We start from the raw sequence: 22,652 nt of genomic DNA, 5'->3' as shown, positions 1-22,652 counted from the left end.
GAAGAGAAAGACCAAAAAGAAACCTATGGTTTGGAGCTGAGCAGTTCACCCAGAATGTGAACCTCTCAAGTCCAGCCTCCTGTGTTCATGCTGGCTAACCACTGCCCTCTGTTCCTGAACTGCTAGAACTCTCAACCCTTCAGAGGCTAAACCCCAATAGGGGGCTTTGGAATCAGCCTGGCCTGTTACCAGCAGGGCCCACTATGTTAAACATTGTGTCCCTGGAATTGTACAATCCAGGGACTCACTTTCCAGCTATGGGAATTGGGCTGTAGTGGGATATAGGGTCACCCTCAAAAGGATATGCCTATGTCCTATCCCGACCTGCAAGTAAGTTACCTTCTATGGCAAAAGGTGTGAGTAAGCAGAGGATCTCCGGAGGAGCTTGTCCTGTATTATCTAGGTGGATCCTAAATTCGATGACAAGTGTCCTCAGAGAGGCAGAGGGAGATCTGAGAGAGACAAGAGAGAAGACACGGACACAGCCGTGAGGCAAAGACGAAGACCAAGATTGTCAGGAGAACAGTAAGAGTTCCTTCCTCCTAGACTTTTTTTTTTTTTTCCTCCTAGACTTTTTTGAGGATTAAGTAATGAAAAGAGCATGCAGTTAGTTGTAGAACTCAGGATCCTGCTTTAAGATTTGGGCTGACAGGGGATCCCTGGATGGCTCTGCCGTTTAGCGCCTGCCTTTGGCCCAGGGCGTGATCCTGGAGTCCTGGGATTGAGTCCCGCGTTGGGCTCCTGGCCTGGAGCCTGCTTGTCCCTCTGCCTGTGTCTCTGCTTCTCACTCTCTACCTATCATAAATAAAATTTTAAGATCTTAAAAAAAAAAAATATTTGGCTGACAACATGAACAGTTGTGTCCCAAACACTCATTGCCAGGGACGCATGGTGAGTAAGACTCGGGATCAGTGTTGTAGGGAGAATTTTGAGTTTCTTTCTTTCTTTTCTTAAAGATTTTATTTATTTATTCATGAGAGAGACAGAGAGAGAGAGGGGCAGAGACACAGGCAGAGGGAGAAGCAGGCTCCATGCAGGAAGCCCGACGTGGGACTCCATCCTGGGTCTCCAGTATCACACCCCAGGCTGCAGGCGGCGCTAAACCGCTGTGCTACCGGGGCTGCCCGAATTTTGTTTCTTGTCTGCTTTGGAGGCCCCAAAGCCTGGTCCTCTGCCTTCCTCACCTCCTGACTCCGAGCAATAGTCTAGAGCTACCCAGTTTCCATATCTCTCACTGTCCCCCAATATCTAGTCTCTCCCTTCTTCCTTTTAGTAGCAGCCACTACCGAGCATCAGCTGAAGATGCGGCTCTCCAACTAGAGACTTCATTTCCCAGACTCCCTTGCAGCTGGGCGTGGTCCTCTAAGCCCCAACCAATGGGATGTGAGAGGAAGTGATGTGTGTCCTGAGAAGGGAGCGGCTCGCCCTCCCGTTTCCCCGCCCCTTCCGGGAATCTCCCAGGAGGACCCGGAGTCTCCTTCCGCCGGGCGGGTGAGGACAGCAGCCTGGGGGTGCGCTGTTGGACGCTGGAGCCTTTAGCCACGTGGGCCTATTTACGTTAACTAAAATCAAATAAGATTAAAAACTGGGTTCCTCACTCACTCTGGCCACCTTCACGTGCTCAGCCGACACACGTGGCCGGGGGCTACACTGAGCAAGCTCTCGTCATCACCAGAAGCTCCGCTGGGCAGCACTGCCCTGGAGGATGCGGAGCCACAAGACAGAAGGAACCCGGGTCCTTGGACCACTTTGAGGAGCAGAGCCACCCTGCAGCCTCCCTTCCCCAACTGCCCATCACCTTGTATTTTTACAAGAAATAAACCATCTTTGTTTGCCAATGTGGCCAAACAAATATCCTAATAAATACTTTTTTAAAAAAATCATTTAGGGGCACTTGGGTGGCTCAGTGGGCTAAGCCTCCAACTCTTGATTTCGGCTCAGGTCATGATCTCAGGCTTGTGGCATTAAGTCCTGAGTTGGGTTCCATGCTCAGTTGAGAGTCTGCCTGAGATTCTCTCTCCCATCCCCACCCCCCACCCCACCACTTGTGCTCTCCCTTTCTCTCTCAGACAAGTAAATAAATAAATCTGTTTTTTTAAATGTATTTATTTGAGAGAGTGGGAGAGAAATGGAGAGAGAGCACAAGCGAGGAGGAGGGGCAGAGGGAGAAGCAGATTCCCCACTGAGCAGGGAGTCTGACTTCGGGCGGATCCCAGGTCTGTGGGATCCTGACCCCAGCTAAAGGCAGACACTCAAACGACTGAGCCACCCAGGCACCCCTGAATAAATCTTTTTTTTTTAATCATTTAAGTTACCAGAGACAGCTTTTATTGTTTGCAACTAATAATGTTGACTGTTAGAAAAACAAGTAAAACAAGAAAGGAAGAAAGGGGAGTTGCTGTTGTGGTCTGGGGGAGCAGGGAGGGCTTTCTCAGGGGAAATGCTGTTTATGCCAAGTCCACTGCTACTTGCTCTGTCCACAGCAATGAAACTGGGTCTAGCTTTTTGGGTCATACAGTGCCCAGGCCAAAGTGTGAGAGAGAATGGCCCTCCCCCCAGATGGACCTAGATTTATTCAGCCACAGAAAATGGCAGATCCCAGTTCTGAGGCAGAAAATGTGTAAGATGAGCCATGTTATACCCGTTAGCAAGGACACTCCAAAGACCACAAGGGTAGTGTCAAAAGGACTCCGGAGCCACCTGAAGTGCCCCCCTTGAACAAAGATGGGACAAGTAAGGCATTAATAATAAACCTAACTGCAATGGGCTTGAAATGCATCAATATGTTTACATCTATAAGTTCATAATGATACTAAAAGCAAACAAACCCAGGAAGATAATAGGAAACTAACTTGTTCTTTTGAAGACTCATAAATAAAAGGACAAACCCAGACTTTATGCTCTTTTTCTTCTATCAACTATACTCAGTAACCAAATGGTAGGTGAAGAGAACTTTCTCTTTGCTAGCAAAGGAAGAAGGAATGATAGTTTTTGCAGCCCCTTGTGAATTTATGGATCTAGGTATTGAGTATCATAAAGAGACGACCAGACATTATGTGTCTCCTGTTGGACGAATATGCCACCACAGAGTAGCCTTGCCAAAAACAGAAGGAAAAAAAAAAAACTAAAACAAAACAAACAAAACCCCTAAATCTGATCAAACCTCTAGATCCAACTTCCAATTTATAGGACATTTAGAGTCCAGAGGAGGTTTGCAATACACACTTAGAAAATTCAGAGTATGAGAAACTCTTCTGAACAACATTCTAGTTTCCTCAACAAATCAACTTCAGGGAAAAAATTTAAAAACAGACAAGGCCCTTTTGGATTGAAAAAGACTTAATCAACTAACCACAATTGTGCAGACCTTATTTAGATCCTGACTCTGACAACCTAGATTTTTTTTTTTTAAGTATGACATTAATGAGATGTTTGGAAATTCAGATAATGACCAGATATTTGATGATCTTAAGGAGTTACTATTCTTCTAGGTGTAATAATGGTATTATCAGAGGAATGATGTGATGTGCGGGATTTCCTTCAATATAATCTGCAAAGGACAGAAGTATGCGGGAAGGTGGATGGAAGGAAATGGCCATGCACTGATAATTGTTGGGGTTCCTTGTACTCTTCTCTTTCTGTTGGATATGAAAATTCCTGTTTGACATCTTCATAAAGACCCCTTTGGTATCTTTATCTGTTTGAGATTTTCTAAAAATAGAAATATTCTTCAATAATTCACCACACATACAATCCCAAGGCACAAACTAAGATGATGGGCCTAAGGAAGAATTTGGTTTTGGCTGCCTTCTCCACCCCACCCACAGCCACCTCCCTTTCCACCAGCCCACCCACTGGTCCCAAGCCCACAATCCCAAGCAATTTTATCTCAGGGACCCCAATAACCTTCCCTGCCACTGGGTCCCTTTGTTGTAGTGTAAGGAACTGCTTCATCGAAATACAGTTCACACATCATACAATTCACCCATTTAAAATGTACAGCTCGGTGGGTTTTGGTGTAGTCACAGAACTGTGCGACCATCACCACAGTCAATGTCAGCACATTGCCACTGGGTCCTTATCATGCTCACCTTCCAAAAGTTCTTAATACCTTCAAATCCTACACAGGAAGAAGTGGAGTCTTGTCCTTTCTCTCCCAGGAGGCATCTGCCTTTCTGCCAGTTTTCCTGCAATGATACAAGTCCCACGTATCATTTACATTACACACACGCACAGACACACATGCACACAGAGTGCCGCCTCGCTGGCCACCCCACCACAGAACGATGGTCCTCCACCCATCGAGGAACCACTCAGTATGAGCAGAGGGCTCGACAGGAACCAGTAGGTCATCCAGAGATGAAGAAGCAGGAGATGGAGAAATCCTGGCTGGGCGGAGGAGACGAGAGTGGGCTCCTCGCCAGGAGGGGCTGCAGGTGCCCCTGCCCACGGGGCTGGAGGCTGCTCCCCTCTACCTTCCTCCCAGGCGGGAATGTCCTGCGCCCTCAGCACCCCTTTCCTGTCCTCCCATCTCACTCCTGAGGCCTGCAAATCACACAGGGCACTAAGCCTGGGCAGTCACACCTTTCAAAGCAGTCGTTTCCTTTATTTGAGGGCAAGAGACGTTTCCACTGTGGGCAGGCCAGCCAGGAGCCCTTTCTCCTTCCTGTCCTTCCTTCCCAAGGAATCAATCTTCTTAAACTTTATCCTCCCAGAGACCATCTGGATGAAACCATTCAGGAAACTCGGCTGGGTACTAAGCCTAGAGCTCTCATCCATCTTGCCCTGTCAGAGCCCAGCATCCTGGCCTTAAAGAATCCCTACAGCTGGGGCCACCCTGGGCCTCCTGCACTGGGGGAGCCTTGGAGTCTTCTCCAGCCCTTGCCCTACTGCTAGACCCTTGGTCTCACTCTATGTCTCCCAATTATAATATTCAGAGAAGGAGTGTGGTAGAGTGGGAAAAATCCAAATGGACCCAGGGCTGTAAGCTTTCTCTGCTGCATGACCTTGGCAAAGCAACCTGACCTCTCCAAGCCTCAGTGTCCTCACCAGTAATGGTAAAAATCAAGTCAGATAATGTCCTTTAAATTTATTCTCCTCCTCATTAATTCTGCTTGAGCCTGCTTGCTATTCCTTGGATTTGCCAACCATCCTCCCACCCCACGGCCTTTGCACTTGTTGTTCCCTATATTTGAAAGCTCTTTCTCCAGAGAGCCATATGCGTGGCCCACTGCCTATAGGTCTCAGCTCGCAATGTTGCCTTGCCAGAGAGGACTTCCTTGACCAGACTATCTAAAAGGGACAGTCCTCCCACCCAACACCTCCCTCCCTCTCTATCCTTTATCCTGCTTTAATTTTCTTCAAAGCCCATAATACTACTTAAGGCATTAGAGAGTGAAGTGTTTATTTTTTTAATTTAAATTCAATTTCCCAACATATAGTATAAAACCCAGTGCTTATCACATCACGTGGCCTCCTTAATGCCCATCGCCCAGTTAAAGACCCCTTCCCCCACTAATTAAGGCTTTAAAGAGTAAAGTGTTTATTTTATTTATTTATTTATTTTTTTTTTAGTAAAGTGTTTATTGACTACCTATCCTCCTCACGAGAATATAAGTTCAGTGAAGACAAAGACCATGTATGTCTGTTCCCTCAACAAAACTTAACCAATGGAAGGATAAATGGTGGGTTGCATGAACACATTGCACAGGAGTGGGACCACCATAGGGACTCAGTAAATAGGAGTTATTGTTACTAATTTGGAGGCACTGAGAGTGGCCCACAGGGGCTGGATTTCTCAGAATGGGTGGGGCTACAGAGAAGAACCCAGAGAACTCCCTGGCCTGAGGAGGACCTTGGGCTCCACCCACAGCCAGCCCTTTCCCCAGTGTCCTCAGGCACTTGGTCCCGGGCAGGTAGGGGATTTGGAATGTCCTGAGGCAGGACACCTGTCACCCACACCTGGATGGGTGCCCAGCAATGGGGTCAATAAGAGGCTCTTCGTCCCCACAGGGAACCCAAGCATCAGAAGGGACTGGTCACCAGGACCGCATTTGTGATTGACCCCTCACCACCACCAGCACTGGCCAAGTAGGGAATCAGGCCAGGCCCAGTTAGAGGAACCAGAGAACATGGTCATGAATCTATCACCCTGAGATCGGAGGATGGGCTCAGAGTTCTAGAGGAAAGAACAAATCTGTGCAGAAGGCCCAGGTCCATCACTTTAACTGTGTGACTTCAGGCAAATCACTTAACCTCTCTGAGCCTCAGTCTCCCCCCATCTGTCAGGTAGAAATAATAATATCCATCTTAAGATGCTGATAGAAGGATTGTTAAGAATAATATTAGCTAACACTTACTTTGCTCTGTGCCAGCGGTGTCACATTATCTCCTTTGATCCTCAAAACATCCCTAATGTTAGACATCTGTATTCCTACTTTACAGAGGAAGAAACTGAGGTTCAGAGAGGGTACTGGCCAGCCCCAAACCACACAGCTAGGATGAATCAGGGCAGAGCTGGTTCAAGTGTGCTGGTTGTAAAGCCCTGCGTTCACCACCACCCACAGAAGGCACTTGAGCACCTGGCCAGGCACAAACAAATTCCCAGTCAAGGTGAACTTTCTGCTTCCCTGAGCTTCAGGTCTGGGGGCAGATGAGCCCCACTACAGGGGCTGAAGGGAAAGGGAGCCAGATGGCCCTTACCTGGCCAGGTTGAGGCTGCAGCAACAGCCCCCACCCTGGTCCCGCCAAGCACTAGCAGCCTGGGCTGGCTTTGAGCTTCCAGCAGGTTGCAAGGAGCTCCTTCCCCAACACCTCGTCTCCCCAGGAATCAGGCTGGGCTCACCCCTCCACCCCACCCCCGCACAGAGGAAGTTCAGCTAGGTCAGGCCTGCCCCTTTCCCACAGCCCCGAAATGACCCTCCTCAGCTTTGCCCCTCACCTCGGGGCTGAGAATCTCCCAAGGTCCCCCGCCCAGGGCCTGCGGGCTTATGCTGCCATTGGTCTCGCGCCTTCTATAGGGGACAACCTAATTCACGTGTGACCCACACCAATAAATCAGGGAGGGGGAGGGGGGGGTGGGGACATTCATAAATCCATATCAAACAGTCCCCAAATTATGACAGATGACATGGCAGTCATAAAATTGCACAAGCAAAACTCACCAAGTCATTAATTTCATGGCCGTAGAAAATAAACAGACACATTTTTTCGCGGCCCTAATAAATTTTTAAAAACTCAAAGAATGGTCCATCTGCTTCGAATAATTTTTAATTTCCTATTCTGTCTCATTCCCATTAGCTATTCCACTGAGATATTTGCTAAATTCTTTCATTTACCTCCTCCCATCTGTATTCAATTACCCTATTCCCAAATAGAGTGAGTTTTTGTTTCTCCTAAGCGCGGGACAAAATACCCCCGCCTGTACCTTAAAGCAAATGTTATGTGTGTTTTATTATCTGTTAGACCGTATGAGTCATTCTAACTCGATTGCCTGTGTGGAAAGGTTTGGAGAGCAATCTGATTTTGATGTTTTTTGGCTTGGGTGGAAAACACCTGCCCGATTCTCAAAGCTAATCTATTAACGTGGTAAATGCTGTAGCAGATGTTCCTGAGTGAGCGAGGGGCCGCGCTGGGCTGTGACCAGGCCCCGAGTGTCGGGCACACAGTGGAAATGCTCCGAGATCAGAGGCCAGAAACGTCACTGGGGGCCCGAGCTGTCACAGAGTCACCTTTCCTGGCTGCCCGTGGGCTCTGGCCCTCCAGCCACTCCTCGTGGCCTCCCCGGGACCTCAGCAGCCACTCAAGATAGGACATTTCAAGGTCAGCTGGCTCGCTCCCCCCGCCCTCCTGTTTTTTACATAAGGGACACTGAGGTCCAGAGAAGAGAGGCACCAAACCACACAGAATCCTGAAAAAGGACAACATCCCTTTAGGCTGACCCTAATATTCCGCAGACCCTGCAAGTGAGCTGAGACTCATTTCGTGGAGCTGAGATACCGACGGGAGGAGGATTCTGGGAGCACACCTACACCCTCCCACCCTGGGCCTTCCACCCAGGAAAACAAGATCACTGTGGGCCTTTTCAGTCTAAAACTTTTCTATTCCATCTTTCCTCATCCTGCAGGAGTTGGGCCAGGCCTGCAGGAAGTGGGGTGAGGGGCCAAGAGCAAGGCTTTGGCCTTGGATGGGTTGGTCTCAACCCTGTGTGCACATGGGAACTGCAGAGCCCAGGAACATGGATTTCCAGGCCAAGCTGCAGATCTGGCGAGGAATCGGTGTCTCCAAAGATGCACATTGGAGGATCTATGTAGCTGCACTGTGGGTGCCCACACCCCATCACCCCACATTCAATCCATGCGTGTTTGTGACTGCCTACTACGGGTATGGGCAACACTGCCTGAGAGCTTGCTCTGGCCTGGAATCATGTTCAGTAGACTCTCAAGACAGCCCACAGGTGCCAGGAACCAGACACCCCCAAGAATATCCCTAAAGTGATGATGAATGGGAGTTGGTGTGCAAGTATCCCAGTTCCGTCCCCTCTTGAAGGTGACAATTCTGAGATGTGTTCTATACCTGTGGTTCTCAACCAGGTATGATCTTGCCCCTGGGGGACACTGGCAATGTCTGGAGATATCTTGTTGAATGGTTGCTACCTGCGTCTAGTTGGTAGAGGCCAGGAGGCTGCTAAACATCCTACAATGCATGGGACAGCGCCACCCCCCCCAACCTCCAACCAATAATTATCCAGCCCAAAATATCGGTAGTGTGGAGGTTGAGAAACCCTAGTCTATATCCTCTCCCAGAGGTTCCCAATGGAACTAAGCCTCAGATGCTCACATCAATAACCTGCTCACTTAGGCCCATTCTCCCGGCTTCTTTCTCCTCCTTGGCCCACTTCCCCCGCTGTCCTATCAGCACTTCCCAGAACCACCTCTCACATAACCACTTTCACTCAAATCTTCATCTCAAGGTCTGCTTCTTGGGGACCCAACCTAAGATTATCCATTACTACAGTCATAGCAACAACCTTGGAAGATTCTCAAAGATCTGGGTTCCATTTCAGCCATCTATACTCTTACCATATATATTCAGTTCCAGTGACACACTGATGTGGTCACCTAAGGATACACGTATGAGGGCACACCAGATCATCCTGGCCAGGAGGCCTTTTGGTCCTATTCCAGTGGACCAGCTGATTGGAGCTGTGTTAACCCCGAAAAGTGACATTAGACTTGAGTACCAATTCAATATAATCACCTACCAGAATCTCAGCTGACTTTTTTATAGAAATGGATGAGGGGCATCTGGGTGGCTCACTTGGTTAGGCGCCAGACTCTTGATTTCAGCTCAGGTCTGCACTCAGTGGGGAGTCTGCTTCAGATTTTCTCTCTCTCCCTCTCCCTTTTCCCCTCCCCAGCTTTTTTTTTTTTTTTTTTTTTTTTTTTTATGATAGTCACACAGAGAGAGAGAGAGAGAGAGGCAGAGACATAGGCTGAGGGAGAAGCAGGCTCCATGCACCGGGAGCCCGACGTGGGATTCGATCCCGGGTCTCCAGGATTGTGCCCTGGGCCAAAGGCAGGCGCCAAACTGCTGCGCCACCCAGGGATCCCTCCCCAGCTTAAATAAATTTTTTTTTTTTTAAAAAGTGGATGAACTGATTCTAAAATTCATATGGAATTACAAGTGACCAGAACTAGCCAAAACAATATTGAAAAAGGAAAGAGTAGAAAGATTCATACTTCCTGATTTCAAAACTTGCCACAAAGCAACAGTAATCAAGATGGTAGAGTATTGATGCAAAGATAGATACACAGATGGATAAAGTAGGATTGAGAGCATATAAACACCCATATACTGTGGTCAACTAACTTTTTTTTCTTAATGTAGCCTGTATGCCCTGTGTGGAGTCCAATGCAGGGCTTGAACTCACAACTTTGAGTTCAAGACCTGAGTGAGATCAAGAGTTGGACATTTAACTGACTGAGCCACCCAAGCACCCCTCCACTGACTGTCAATAAGGGTGTCAAGACCATTCAATGGAGAGTCTTCAACAGGACGGCTGGATATCCACTTGCAAAAGAATGAAGTTGACTCCTTACCTCATGGCATATACAAATATTAAGATGGATCAAAGACCTTCAGCCATCAGAAAAGATGAATACCTACCATTTACTTCAACATGGATGGAACTGGAGGGTGTTATGCTGAGTGAAATAAGTCAATCGGAGAAAGACAATCATCTTATGGTTTCACTCATATGTGGAAGATAAGAAATAGTGAAATTGACTATAAGGAAAAGGAGGGAAAGTGAGTAGGGAAAAATTAGAGAGGGAGACAAACCATGAGAGACTCCTGACTCGGGGAGATAAACAAAGGGTTGCAGAAGGGGAGGCAGCTGGGAGGATGGGGTAACTCGGTGACAGGCATTAAGGAGGGCACATGATGGGATGAGCACTGGGTGTTATATGTTGGCAAATTGAATTTTTAAAAGATTTTATTTATTTATTCATGAGAGACACACACAGAGAGAGGCAGAGACATAGGCAGAGGAGCTTGATGTGGGACTTGATCTCAGGATCCCGGCATCACGCCCTGAACCAAAGGCAGATGCTCAACTGCTGAACCACCCAGGTGTCCCAGGCAAATTGAATTTAAATAACCTATATTTTTAAAAGATGGATCAAGGCAGCCTGGGTGGTCCACCAGTTTAGCGCCGGCTTCAGCCCAGGGCGTGATCCTGGAGACCCAGGATCGAGTCCCACGTCGGGCTCCCTGCATGGAGCCTGCTTCTCCCTCTGCCTGTGTCTCTGCCTTTCTCTCTCTCTCTTTCTGTGTGTTTCTCATGAATAAATAAATAAAATTTTTTTTTATTTTTATTTATTTATTTTATTTACTTATGATAGTCACAGAGAGAGAGAGAGAGAGGCAGAGACACAGGTAGAGGGAGAAGCAGGCTCCATACACCGGGAGCCCGATGTGGGATTCGATCCCGGGTCTCCAGGATCATGCCCTGGGCCAAAGGCAGGCGCCAAACCGCTGCGCCACCCAGGGATCCCTAAAATCTTTAAAAAAATAAAAGATGGATCAAAGACTTAAATGTAAGGGCTAAAACTATAAAACTCTTAGGAGAAAACATAGGAGTAAATCTCCATGATCTTGCATTTGGGAAAGTATTTTTAGATATGACCCCAAAAGTTTGAATAATAAAAGAAACAATAGTTAAACTGGACTTCATCAAAATTGAAATATTTGTGCTTCTAGGGACACCATCAATAAAGTGAAAAGACAACCGAGGGAGTAGGAGAAAATATTTGCAAACCATGTATCTGACAAGGAATTTGTATTATCAGGTTATCTATGAATTTAGAACTACTATTTTCTCCTGGTGAATTTTAATCTTACATATTATTTTTCTTGAAAGATTTTATTTATTTATTATTTGAGAGAGAGAGAGAGTTGAGGGGGAAGGGCAGAAGGAGAGGGAGAGAGAAACCCAAGCCGACTCCATGCTGAGCTCAGAGCTTGGGGTGGGGCTCCATCCCACACCCCCAGATCATGACCTGAGATCACAAGCTGAGCCAAAACCAAGAGTCGGACACCTCACTGACTGAACTACCCATGCACCCCCATACTGACCTTTTATTATCACCATACCTTCTATAGCCTTTTTGCCTTAGATCTATTTTGTCTGATAGTAATATAACTATACCAATTTTCTTCTGGTTAGTATTTTTCTCATCTTCTTTCACCATTCTACTTATAATTTTTTAAAAATCTGTCCTCGTGTTTTAGATGTATCTCATGTAAGCAGCATTTGGCTATTCTTTTTAAAATCCAATCTCGGGATCCCTGGGTGGCGCAGCGGTTTGGCGCCTGCCTTTGGCCCAGGGCGCGATCCTGGAGACCCGGGATCATATCCCACGTCGGGCTCCTGGTGCATGGAGCCTGCTTCTCCCTCTGCCTGTGTCTCTGCCTCTCTCTCTCTCTGTGTGACTATCGTAGATTAAAATAAATAGATTTAAAAAAAAAATCCAATCTCACAGTCCATGCATTTTAACTGAAGAGTTCAGTCTATTTATATTTATGAAGATTACAAGTATATTTGGCTTTATTTCCATGATCTTATTTGGTGCTTGTGGTTGTGGGTTTGTGTTTTTTTTTTTTTTTTTAGATTTTATTTATTTATTTATTTGACAGAGAGAGAAAGAGAGAGCACAAGCAGGGGGAGCCGCAGAGAAACCTGATGGTGGGGCTCAATCCCAGGACCCCCAGGATCTCGACCTGAGCCAAAGGCAGACACTTAACCAACTTGAGCCACCCAGGCGACCTTGGGTTGTTGGGGTTTTTATGATTTGTCCTGCTTCCTAAGGGCTTCTTTTCATCCTCTTTGTTGCATTGTTTTGAATTAAAGTTTTTTACTCCATTTTTTCCCCCTAGCTACTAGTGTGGAAGAGAGGCATTCTACTTTCAAGATTTTTTTTTAAGTAATCTCTCCCCCTAGTGTGGGACTTGAACTTACAACCCAGAGATCAAGAGTCGCTATTCTCCACCAACTGAGCCAGCCAACTGCCCCACTACTTATTTCTTTATTGGTGACTTGGCATTTTGAAATGATTACCTAACTTAATATAGTCTAAAGTGAATCAGTATCTTACCCTTCTCCTGAACAATGCAAAGTACCTTAAAAGCTTTAATCCCATTTACTTAAGGTCCAGGCTTTTAGTTCCATCTCCTGTTTAACCCCACAGAATAGACATTGTTTTTTGGACAATCCGTGTGTTTGTTTAGATTTACCCACATTTTTATTATTTTCTCAATTCAAATCTCTTCTTGTATATCAGACCTACTTCCTGAGACCATTTTTCTTCTCAAGTTTGTCCTTTGATGGGGGGGGGGGGGGGTCTGTGGTTTATAAATTCTCTCCGTTTTAGTATGGATGAAACGTCTTTATTTCTGCCCTTATTCCTGTGTTTCGTATTTTTACTGAGATGATTCATGTACCATAACACTTGCCCTTTGAAAGTGTACAATTCAGTGGTTTTAGTATACTTAGTTTTATGAATATCCCGTGATCTAATTCCAGAACATTTCATCACCCAAAACAGAAACCCCATACCCATTAGCTGTCACCACCTTCCCCTCCTTCACCCCAATGTCTGGCAGCCACGTATCTGTCTTGTTCTATGGATTTGCTTATTCTGCATGTTTCATATCAGTGAAATCATAGAATTTGTGGCCCTTTGTGGCTGGCTTCTTTTGCTTAGCCCAGTGTCTCCACGGTTCATCCTGCTTGTCACCTGCATCAGAACTTCATTCCTTTTTATGACACTCTTACTATATGGATATACTAAATTTGTTTATCCATTTCTAAGCCAGTGGACATTTGGATTATTTCCACTTTTCCACGATTATGAATAATACTGCTACAAAAATTCATGTATAAGCTTTAGTGTGGACATATATTTTCAATTCTCTTGAGTATATACCCAAGATCTATACTTATTTTTTCCCTTTTTTTTTTTTTTTTTTTTTTTGAGAGGGAGAGTATGCAGGCAGGGGGAGGGGCAGGAGAGGTAGAAACTTAAGCAGGCTCCATGTCCAGTGTGGAGCCTGACTTGGGGCTCAATCTCATGACCTGAGCCAAAATCAAGAGTCAGATGCTTAACTGAGTCACCCAGGCACCCTTAATTTCTTAAAAGAAATTTGGTTGGTTACCCGCCTGGGTGGCTCAGTTGGATAAAAATCTGCCTTCAGTTCAGGTCATGATCCTGAGGTCCTGGGATTGAGCCCCATATCAAGCTCCCTGCTCAGTGGGAAGCCTGCTTCTTCCTCTCCTTCTGCCGCTCCCCCTGCTTGTCGTCTCTCGCTCCCTCTCGGTCAAATAAATAAAATCTTTTTTAAAAAAGAGAGAAAAATTATTTGTCTTTTTTTTTTTAATTATTTCAGTCTTATCAGAAATTGAGGTATATCATCTTTCCTTGGTATGATTTTTTTAAAGCCCTTTAAATCCACTCCTCTTAAAAAAAATAAAAATTAAAAAAAATCCACTCCTCTTCTATCTTTCATTGTTACTATTGATACTATTGTGACTAATCAGCCATTAGTTTAATTTCTTCTAATCATGGAAGTTATGAACAACAAAAATTTTTCTTGATGGTACTTTAAAGATCTTCCCCTTGTCTTTGGCATTCCTCAATTCAACTATGATGTATCTGTGTATGGATTTATTTTTATTTATCCTATTTGGGATTTATCAGAATTCTTGTATTTGAGGACTCATGTTTGTTTTTTTTTTAATGTTTTTACAAATATTTTCTTATTTCAATGAAGCTGGTACAGACATGACCATTTAAAAACCCATATCCCCAAAAGTACAAATAAGAGAGCAGTGTTCTGTTGAATACACTTCTACATGAATAACTTCATTAAATGCTAATAACTTCATTAAATGCTAATGAAAATTAGAACTTTTCTGGATCTTCTGACAAGACTTTTCTTTTACCTTAAAATGCTTTCTCTTCAGTGAAACCATCTTTGGAGTTAGTCATTATTCTCACCATCTGTGTCATTTTGACTCCAGCCTGATATTTTTCTTCTTTTGGTCCAGATCCTCAAATTTTAAAAGTAGCTTCAGAGAATCCCTGGGTGGCTCAGCGGTTTAGCGCCTGCCTTTGGCCCAGGGCGTGATCCTGGAATCCCGGGATCAAGTCCCACATCAGGCTCCCTGCATGGAGTCTGCTTCTCCCTCTGCCTGTGTCTCTGCCTCTCTCTCTCTGTGTGTCTTTCATGAATAAATTAAAAAAAAAAAAAGTAGCTTCAAATTAAGGAAAAGTCATTTTTCCACAATTCAGTTCTCTGAAAAACTTCCATCTCCCACTGAAAGTCATAGTCCAGGAATGAAGCAACCATGTGCCAGAACTTCAAGGCCGATGGGAGACTCATTATGAACACTCGCATTGTCAATCTTATTTATCACAAGCCTGAAAATGCAATCCTGAAAAAGGTGGCCTCTCTGTGCACACATGTAATTTTTTAAAAGGAGAGGGAGGGGCATCTGGGTGGCTCAGTGTCTGAGCATCTGCCTTTGGTTCAGGTCATGATCCCAGGGTCTCGGGATCGAGTCCCACATCGGGCTCCCCACAGGGAAACTGCTTCTCCCTCTGCCTATATCTCTGCCTTTTTCTCTGTGTCTCTCATGAATAAATAAATAAAACATTTTGAAATAAAATAAAATAAAAATAAAAAGGAGAGGGCAATATGAAGGGGGCTGAGGTTTGATCACCAAAAATCAGCAAACTGAAAACAAATGATAATGAATAATGGGCACAGGAATTCAAATCACCAGATGTTTAAAGACATGGGGCACCAGTTTTCAATTCCATATTGAATACCACATTACAAAAGAACTGTTTTTAGAAATAAAAAAGAATTGAGAGTAAAGGGTAGGAAAAGGAATATCTAAATCGTTGAAAGATCCCATTTGTTCCTGATAAGCTTCAATCATATTTTCTCTCCATTCCCAGTTCTTTGACAGCATGATTGTCAGCAATTCTCTGACCTTCAAAGAGAAACCTGCATGAATTCTCTAGAACTCCCTGTCTTTGACAGTACAATTCTTCAAGTTTCTGGGGTTGTGTTGTCATTTCACCTGGAAGTAAATCTCACTGCTATCCTGTCCAATGACTTTGAGTTCTTGTCCCGCAGGTCCTCTGTGGAAGGTTTTGCCTCCTGGTCAGACAAGGTGACAGTGGCTTCACGCAGGGTCTCCACATGGCAGCAGGCTCAGGTCGGCAGAATCTTCGTCGGTGGTTTATAGATGCCTCTCCTCCCCGCAGTGCACCACGTGGCTCAAGGGATTTTCATGCCGCCTCACTTCCCAAGGATTCATGGTTTTTTTTTTTGTTTTTTTTTTTTTTTTATGATAGTCACAGAGAGAGAGGGAGAGAGAGGCAGAGACACAGGCAGAGGGAGAAGCAGGCTCCATGCACCGGGAGCCCGACGTGGGATTCGATCCCAGGTCTCCAGGATCGCGCCCTGGGCCAAAGGCAGGCGCCAAACTGCTGCGCCACCCAGGGATCCCTCATGGTTTTTTAATTATCATGGAAAATTCTCAGCTACTACCTCTTTGAACATTGCTTCACTCCATGATTTCTAGAATTGCTTTCCAAAAAAGCTGACCAGACATATCTTAGAGCTTTTCATTCTGTCTTCCATATCTCTTAACCTCTTTTCCATATTTTCCATTTTTCTTTCTGTGCTGAATGATGATGCATAGTGTTTTCAGATCTGTCCTCCAGTGTGCTAATTCCCTCTCCAGCTGTGTCTATTCTCTTTAACTGATCCATTGAGTTTTTCATTTCAAATGTGATACACGTGAACTTCTAGAACCTCTGCTTTTCAAACCTATCTGGTCGTTTTTAGAATCCCTTGCTTCTTTCTTATGCCACAGAAGCCCAGAGTGTGGAAGCTGTGAGCTGGCCAGTGAGGTAGGTCATAGGGGGCACAGCAGCCACAGCAACCACTTTTTCCCCTGGTCTCACATTTCCAATTTGTTCCTGGCCTCTCAAAACTCCTTTATTTCCTTATAGGCTCTTTTATTAACTGAAGAGAATTTCAAAAACATATTTCCCAGCATCATTAGATGTTTCATAGCTGACATATTTGCAAAAGCCTTTAATCCTCGTATAGATTTTAAATCCTTTCGTTCCTTTTCCAACACCATGTTTTCAGAAAATAAGCACCTACTGTGTGCCAAGAACTGTGCTGGGGATTCAGGGCAGAACAAGACAGAGACTGTCCCGGCCCTCAGAGTTGCTTATGGTCTATAGAGAAGCCAAACACCTAATCAGACATCTGCACCCACTGTTAATCAACATGCTCTGATGGGGGAGGCATTAGGCAAGAGGACCATGCTGAGATACACAGGAGCCAGAAATACTCTAATAATCAAGTTGATTCTTTTTAGGTAAATACTCAACATTTATTTAAGGGACTAGTAATACCTTACAAAGCAAAACTCAAGCTCTTTTCCTCCATTAGAAGGCACTAGGCAAGCTGCCTATTATTACAGACACACGTTATGGGAACATGCATTTTTTGGGGAGAGGATCTAGCTCTACCCCAACTCCAACCTACTTAGAAAATCAATTACTCCAACCACATACATCTTGGAAGGACGGTCTGGTAAATTCTTCCATTTCCTTCCATTTCTTTTTTTTTTTTTTTTTCTAATTTATTTGACAGAGAGAGCACGAGTAGGGACAGAGGCAGAGGGAGAAGCAGACTCCCTGCTGAACCCCAATGTGGGGCTCCATCCCAGGACCCCGGAATAATGACCTGAGCTGAAGGCAGACGTTTGACCGACTGAGCCACCCAGGTGCCCCTCTCCTTACATTTCTACTGATGTGTCTGTTGCTTCCCCAGCCATCCCTTAGTTCTGGTGTGTGGAGTAACTACAGCTGTATTACGGCACTCCAAACAGTAGCTTAAAACAGCCATGTGTTGTGTGTTGAATTATGTCCCCAACAAAGATATGTTGAAGTCCTAACCCTCAGTACTTTAAAACGCAAAGTACTTTCTCTTACTTGAAAAAGAGAATCACTGCTCATGCAATTAGTTAGGGTGAGGTTGTGCTGAGGGCAGGTGGGCCCCTAATCAAATATGAATACGTTTCTGGTTTGTTACCTAGCTTGTGGTCATTTGTCATCTAGGTAGCCCTAGGAAACTCATACGTGATCATTTTTTCTGCTTATGAATCTGGAGGTTGCCTGGACTCCCGGCAGTTCCCACTGTGGGTCTGTCATGTGTTGGTGGCCAGGGTTGTGGTCATCTCAAAGGCTTCTTACCCACATGTCTGGCATCTGGGCTGGGAAGTCTCAAACAGCTGGCGCTGGACGTGTTGAGCCCCCTCGGGCACTTCTCTCCCCTGGCAGCCTTGGGGCAGATGGGTCCAAGCACAGTGCACTCCCTTTTCTCCACCAGGCCTCTGATCTCCAGCAGAGGCTGACCAAAGGTCTGTCCAAGCTCCTGTCACCCTCCTCTCCAGTCCTGCCTCCACCTTCAGAGCAGCAACCAAGACCATCAGACCGGCATACCCATTTGCTAAGCCTCTGCTGCAGTTCGGTACTGCACCCTCTGTCCCTGCCAGCCTCCTTACAGGGGAGGTGTTCTGGTCTACTCTGTCCTAGGGTGAAGAAAACGCTGGAGGAGCAAGGAACACACAAGTCTGTGCCTGGGCTGAGATTCGCTGTCATGTTTGTCTGAACCTTTGTCTCTAAAACCTAGATCCTTGTCTTCTCCCTTCCTCCTACCCTCCCCCTACTCTCCCTCGCCCTCTCCACCTATCTTTGTGTCTCTAGGCTCCTTCTCTCTGTTGCTGTAACCCCCCACAAGGGTCTAGGACTATTTAGAAGCCAGATTATCTCCAAAATGGGTTCGACCTTCTCTTTAGTTGGTACCAGAATCTGGCCACGGTCATTAGGGAAACTCCACGAAGGAATGACCAGCGGCTACCTGCTGCCTCCTTCTCTCCACCCCACAAGGGACCTTTCCCAGGTCTCTAAGCTAGACCCAGAGTGGGATGGATGGGGGAGGGAATGACCAAAAACTGGAATGACAAGGGAGGGGGATTATTCCCAGCAATCACACTAGGATAGGACACATATGGCAGAGGAGACAGGAACTAAACCCTTATCAATAGTCAAAATTCCTCCAAACCTGAAAGTTCCAACCCAAAAGAATGCTGCCACTTGCCAGCCATGTGACCTTCATTATGTCCCTTGACCTCGCTGAGCTAATAACAATCCCTAATTTAAAAGATTGTTATGATTTACGGTTGATTTGCTTGGAATGCTTTGGGCTGCAAATAACACAAAAGTCAACCAAGATTTCCTTGAGCAATAAAGATACTTAATTCTTTCACACACTGAGATTCTAGAGGTAGGTGTTTTCAGGATTTGTGCAATAATTCAGAATGCCATTGAAAAGGAGTTTCTATATTTCTGTTCCCCATCCCTACTACCTTGCTGTTTACATCTCATACTGTTTCCCCATGGTTCAAAGACAGCTGCTGCAGCTCCAGACATCATGTACCACATTTAAAAGGCAGGGCTGAAAAAATATATATATATAAAATAAAATAAAAGGCAGGGTGGGGGGGGAGGAGAGGCTACGAATAACAAACACCCCTTCAGGCACTGGACTCTATTGCAGATGACCTAAGGAGCCCACCTTGAGAACCTCTGACCTGCAGCATGATCTCCTAATGTGAAACTCCTGCTCATCTCAAGATGCTTTTGCATCTTAAAAGTTCAGAGAATAAGGGAAACAAGGGAAACTGAGTGGAGAAAAATTAGATAAGAAGACAAACCATGAGAGACTCCTAACTCTGGGAAACAAAGGGTTGCGGAAGAGGAGGAGGGTGGGGGGTTGGGGTGACTGGGTGACGGGCACTGCTGGGGGCACTTGATGGGATGATCACTGGATGTTATACTCTATGTTGGCAAGTGGAATTTAAATAAAATATTTTTTAAAATCCAGAGAAAAGGCGATGCCCCAATGGTAGGGCTCCATGCACATGTGGGGAGAGGTAGGGGCAGGGGATGGCTTCTCGGCATCTTGGCTTATATCGCAGACCTCAGGCTGGAAGGGACCAGAGAGAACAAACATACAGATGAGGAAACTGAGGCTCGGGCTGGAGGAGTGATTTCCTCGTCATCGTGGCACAGCAGAGCCAGGGTCAGCACCCAGAATTCCTGGCTCTGAGCCCCTCTCAGCACTGGGGGGGGGAGGGGTCCTCAGCAGGGAGGGCTTGGACCAGGAAATGCAGGGTGTCTTAGGTTGGCTCCCCAGAAGCTGAGCCAGAATCAGGGATCCCGGTTTCCCTGGGGGTGGGGGGACCCCTGGGAAGGGCCAAAGTCCAGCTGCAGCCTGGCCCTGAACCGCATCAGTTAGCCCCCCCTTGCAGCGTCGGGTGGCCCCTGACACACACACACACACACACACACACACACGTTACTTGCCCAACATCTCTGTGCTTCAGTTTTCTCATCTGTAAGATGGAGATAAAAATTATACCTCACCCCCCACAGGGTTCATCTGCGAACTAAGCAAACATGAAGTTGTGAGAAGTAGCTGGCACGCAGTTAAGTGCTGTGTAAGAATCAGCAGTCAGTATTCCTTTTACACATCTAGGGGGATTCCCTAAGTAGCTCAGGGACCTGGGCTCCCTAAACATCTCCCAAAACTTCATCTCCGTTTGATTTTTCCCCCCCAAGGTGACTGTGCTCTCAGGGCAGCAAAGCTAACAGTGTTCTGAGCATCAGCCATGACGGGGAAAGCTTTGCCTCAAGGGAGAGGATCCCCATCTGAGCCAACAGAAGCGGGTGGCAGAGACTGGGCCCTGGTGTGGCCCTCGGAAGAGGGACTGCTGGCCAGGATGCAGATGAAGTCCGTAGGAAGAGAGACAGAGAACTAAAGCCACGCTTACTGGCTCCGCAGCCTGCGCAGATGGGCCTTCTCGCTGGGCCTCTGGGGAGGGCATTCAATCAGGGGTCCCTGCTCCCGGGCCAGCAGGACGGGACCCAGCACGAAATGCGAGCGAAATGCGTTGGGTCTGAGGCAGCAGGGAGCGGTGGGGACCAGGGCCAGGGCACGCAACCCTCGGGGGCAGGAGCGCAGGAGCCCGCCGCAACCCCAAAATGCACCTGCTGTTGTCACATCCTCCTCCTCTTCGAAAGAAATAGAAATCAGATCTGAATTCTTTGTTAAGTTTCCTGACTGGTTAGTGTTGGCTCCATCCAAACAAATGAAACACTGATAAAGGCGGACAAACTATGTGCCGGGGCCCCTACAGGGGCCAGAGGTGAAGGAGCACGGAGAGGTACCCTCGGGCCCCAGGCGGCATTTCCCGGGGTCGGAGGACGGGCTTCTGCCGAGCACAGGGCAGCACGGAGAGGCGGGGCCTGGGAGTCTGTCCTTCCCGGGTTCAGAGCAGCAGTGAGGGTGGGCAGAGGCAGAGGGTGGCCTACTGCCTCAAGAAACACTCTGACCACCCCCCCCAGAGCCTCATGTTCTTCCTCAAAGAAACAGAGTGGGGGATCCAGCCTCGGCCTGAGGCAGCGACCTTGGCCCACAGACCCTGGGGACACCCTGGGGCCCTTGGGGCCTGTGTGCAGCCGGGACTGCTGATCCTGATCTTGGGTCTGCCCACGCCCTTGGCCACGTGAGCTCACCGAGCCGCTCCACACAGGTGTAGATGGCCTGCACCTGCCCCGGGCTCTGGCCTGGCCGAGCACTTTGCTGTGGACACTAGGACATCGGCAGACCTGACCCAGCCGGAGGCTCTAAAACTTCCTGTGGGGTCGGCCTCTTGCACCTGTGCCGTCCACCTGACGACAGCACCCCCAGGCAGCCGATGGCCTCGCAACCCACAACCTGAAGCAGAAGCACGGCAGCCGACCTGCTGACCCAGGAGAGAAAAGCGGATGGTTTTCTTGGAAGCCGCTGACACTTGGGACGGTTACACAGCACTCCCGCGGCAGAAACCTGACTATTATGCCCGGAAGACACGGGCCTCCCCAGCCCCAACCCCAGCCCCAGGTCATTGCACAAACCCCCCCAGCCTGTCTGATCATCATCCACTGTCCCAGAGGCTACTGTGCCCCTGCCCCTGAGGCCAACATAGAGACTCCCCCTGAAGTGGGCAGCCCCCCAGGTTGTAGGCAGTGAGACCTTGGATGAGTCACTTCCCCTAAGAGTCACCTGTGGGGTGTGGGTGATCGTGCCCACTTCACCAGGGACTGGGAGGTCTCGAGGAGATGCCACAGGTCTGGGGGGCGCTTGGAGGGGGCAAGGCTGGTATTTGTACTCACCATTGGGAGGGGAGGGGCTGGGCCTGCCACATGGGACGGGGCACCTCCTGCAAGAAAGCTCACCCCTGAGGAAAATCAGGCCTCACTTTTGGAGGGCGTAATTTTGAGTACAGCAGGGAGTCAGACGCTCCAGGCTGAAAAATAAAAAAGCCAACAGGGTCATCTCAGTACCAACTCTAAAGCCCTCCTGGGAGTACAGCCCATGCTATTTGGACACCTGTGTCAGGAATGCTTTTGAACTTTATTATTTTTTTAAAAAAGATGTTATTTATTTATTCATGATAGACATAGAGAGAGAGGCAGAGACACAGGCAGAGGGAGAAGTAGGCTCCATGCCAGAAGCCCAACGTGGGACTTGATCCCGGGACTCTAGGATGATGCCCTGGGCCAAGGGCAGGCGCTGAACTGCTGAGCCACCTGGGGATCCCCTGCTTTTGAGTTTTAAATAAAAGAAGATACAACTGATCATGGCTTAAATACAAAGGGTTCCATTTTCTCTTGTAACAAGGAGTCTCGAAGGAAACAGCAGCCAGATAACATCTTCAAGGGCCAACATCCCATCTTTCCCCTTGCCCTCTTTACTCTTTGTTTTCTAATCCTTAACATTTTTGCCTCATGACCACAAAAGGGCTGCGGTGGTTCCAAGCATTTCATCTTTACACAACCCTGTTGTTCAAAGTAAGAAGCAGCTAAACAAGAAAAGGGAGGGAAAAGTCCTGAGGGGCATCCCTTCATCTGGGCCAGAAATGCGCCGCAGGCCATGGTGAGAAAGTGGGTGTC

At 47.0% G+C, this 22,652-nt stretch overlaps 1 long non-coding RNA gene across 7 annotated transcripts in view; it reads right to left on the bottom strand.

Moving 5' to 3' along the window:
- Nucleotides 1-22,652, bottom strand: part of LOC102154060 — an 85,418-nt gene that overhangs the window by 58,253 nt on the left and 4,513 nt on the right. For all 7 annotated transcript variants that reach the window (XR_005357981.1, XR_005357980.1, XR_005357978.1 and 4 more), the window contains exons 3-5: nt 21,873-22,006; nt 4,092-4,187; nt 340-452 (exon numbers count right to left, since the gene is read on the bottom strand). This is a non-coding gene — a long non-coding RNA (uncharacterized LOC102154060). The remainder of the gene's footprint in view (nt 1-339; nt 453-4,091; nt 4,188-21,872; nt 22,007-22,652) is intronic.

Source organism: Canis lupus, chromosome 4 (genome assembly GCF_011100685.1).
Source record: "Canis lupus familiaris isolate Mischka breed German Shepherd chromosome 4, alternate assembly UU_Cfam_GSD_1.0, whole genome shotgun sequence".
Classification (NCBI taxonomy): Eukaryota; Metazoa; Chordata; class Mammalia; order Carnivora; family Canidae; genus Canis; species Canis lupus.
Note: the sequence above shows the minus strand (reverse complement) of the source record. Positions and strands in the feature narration are given on the sequence as shown.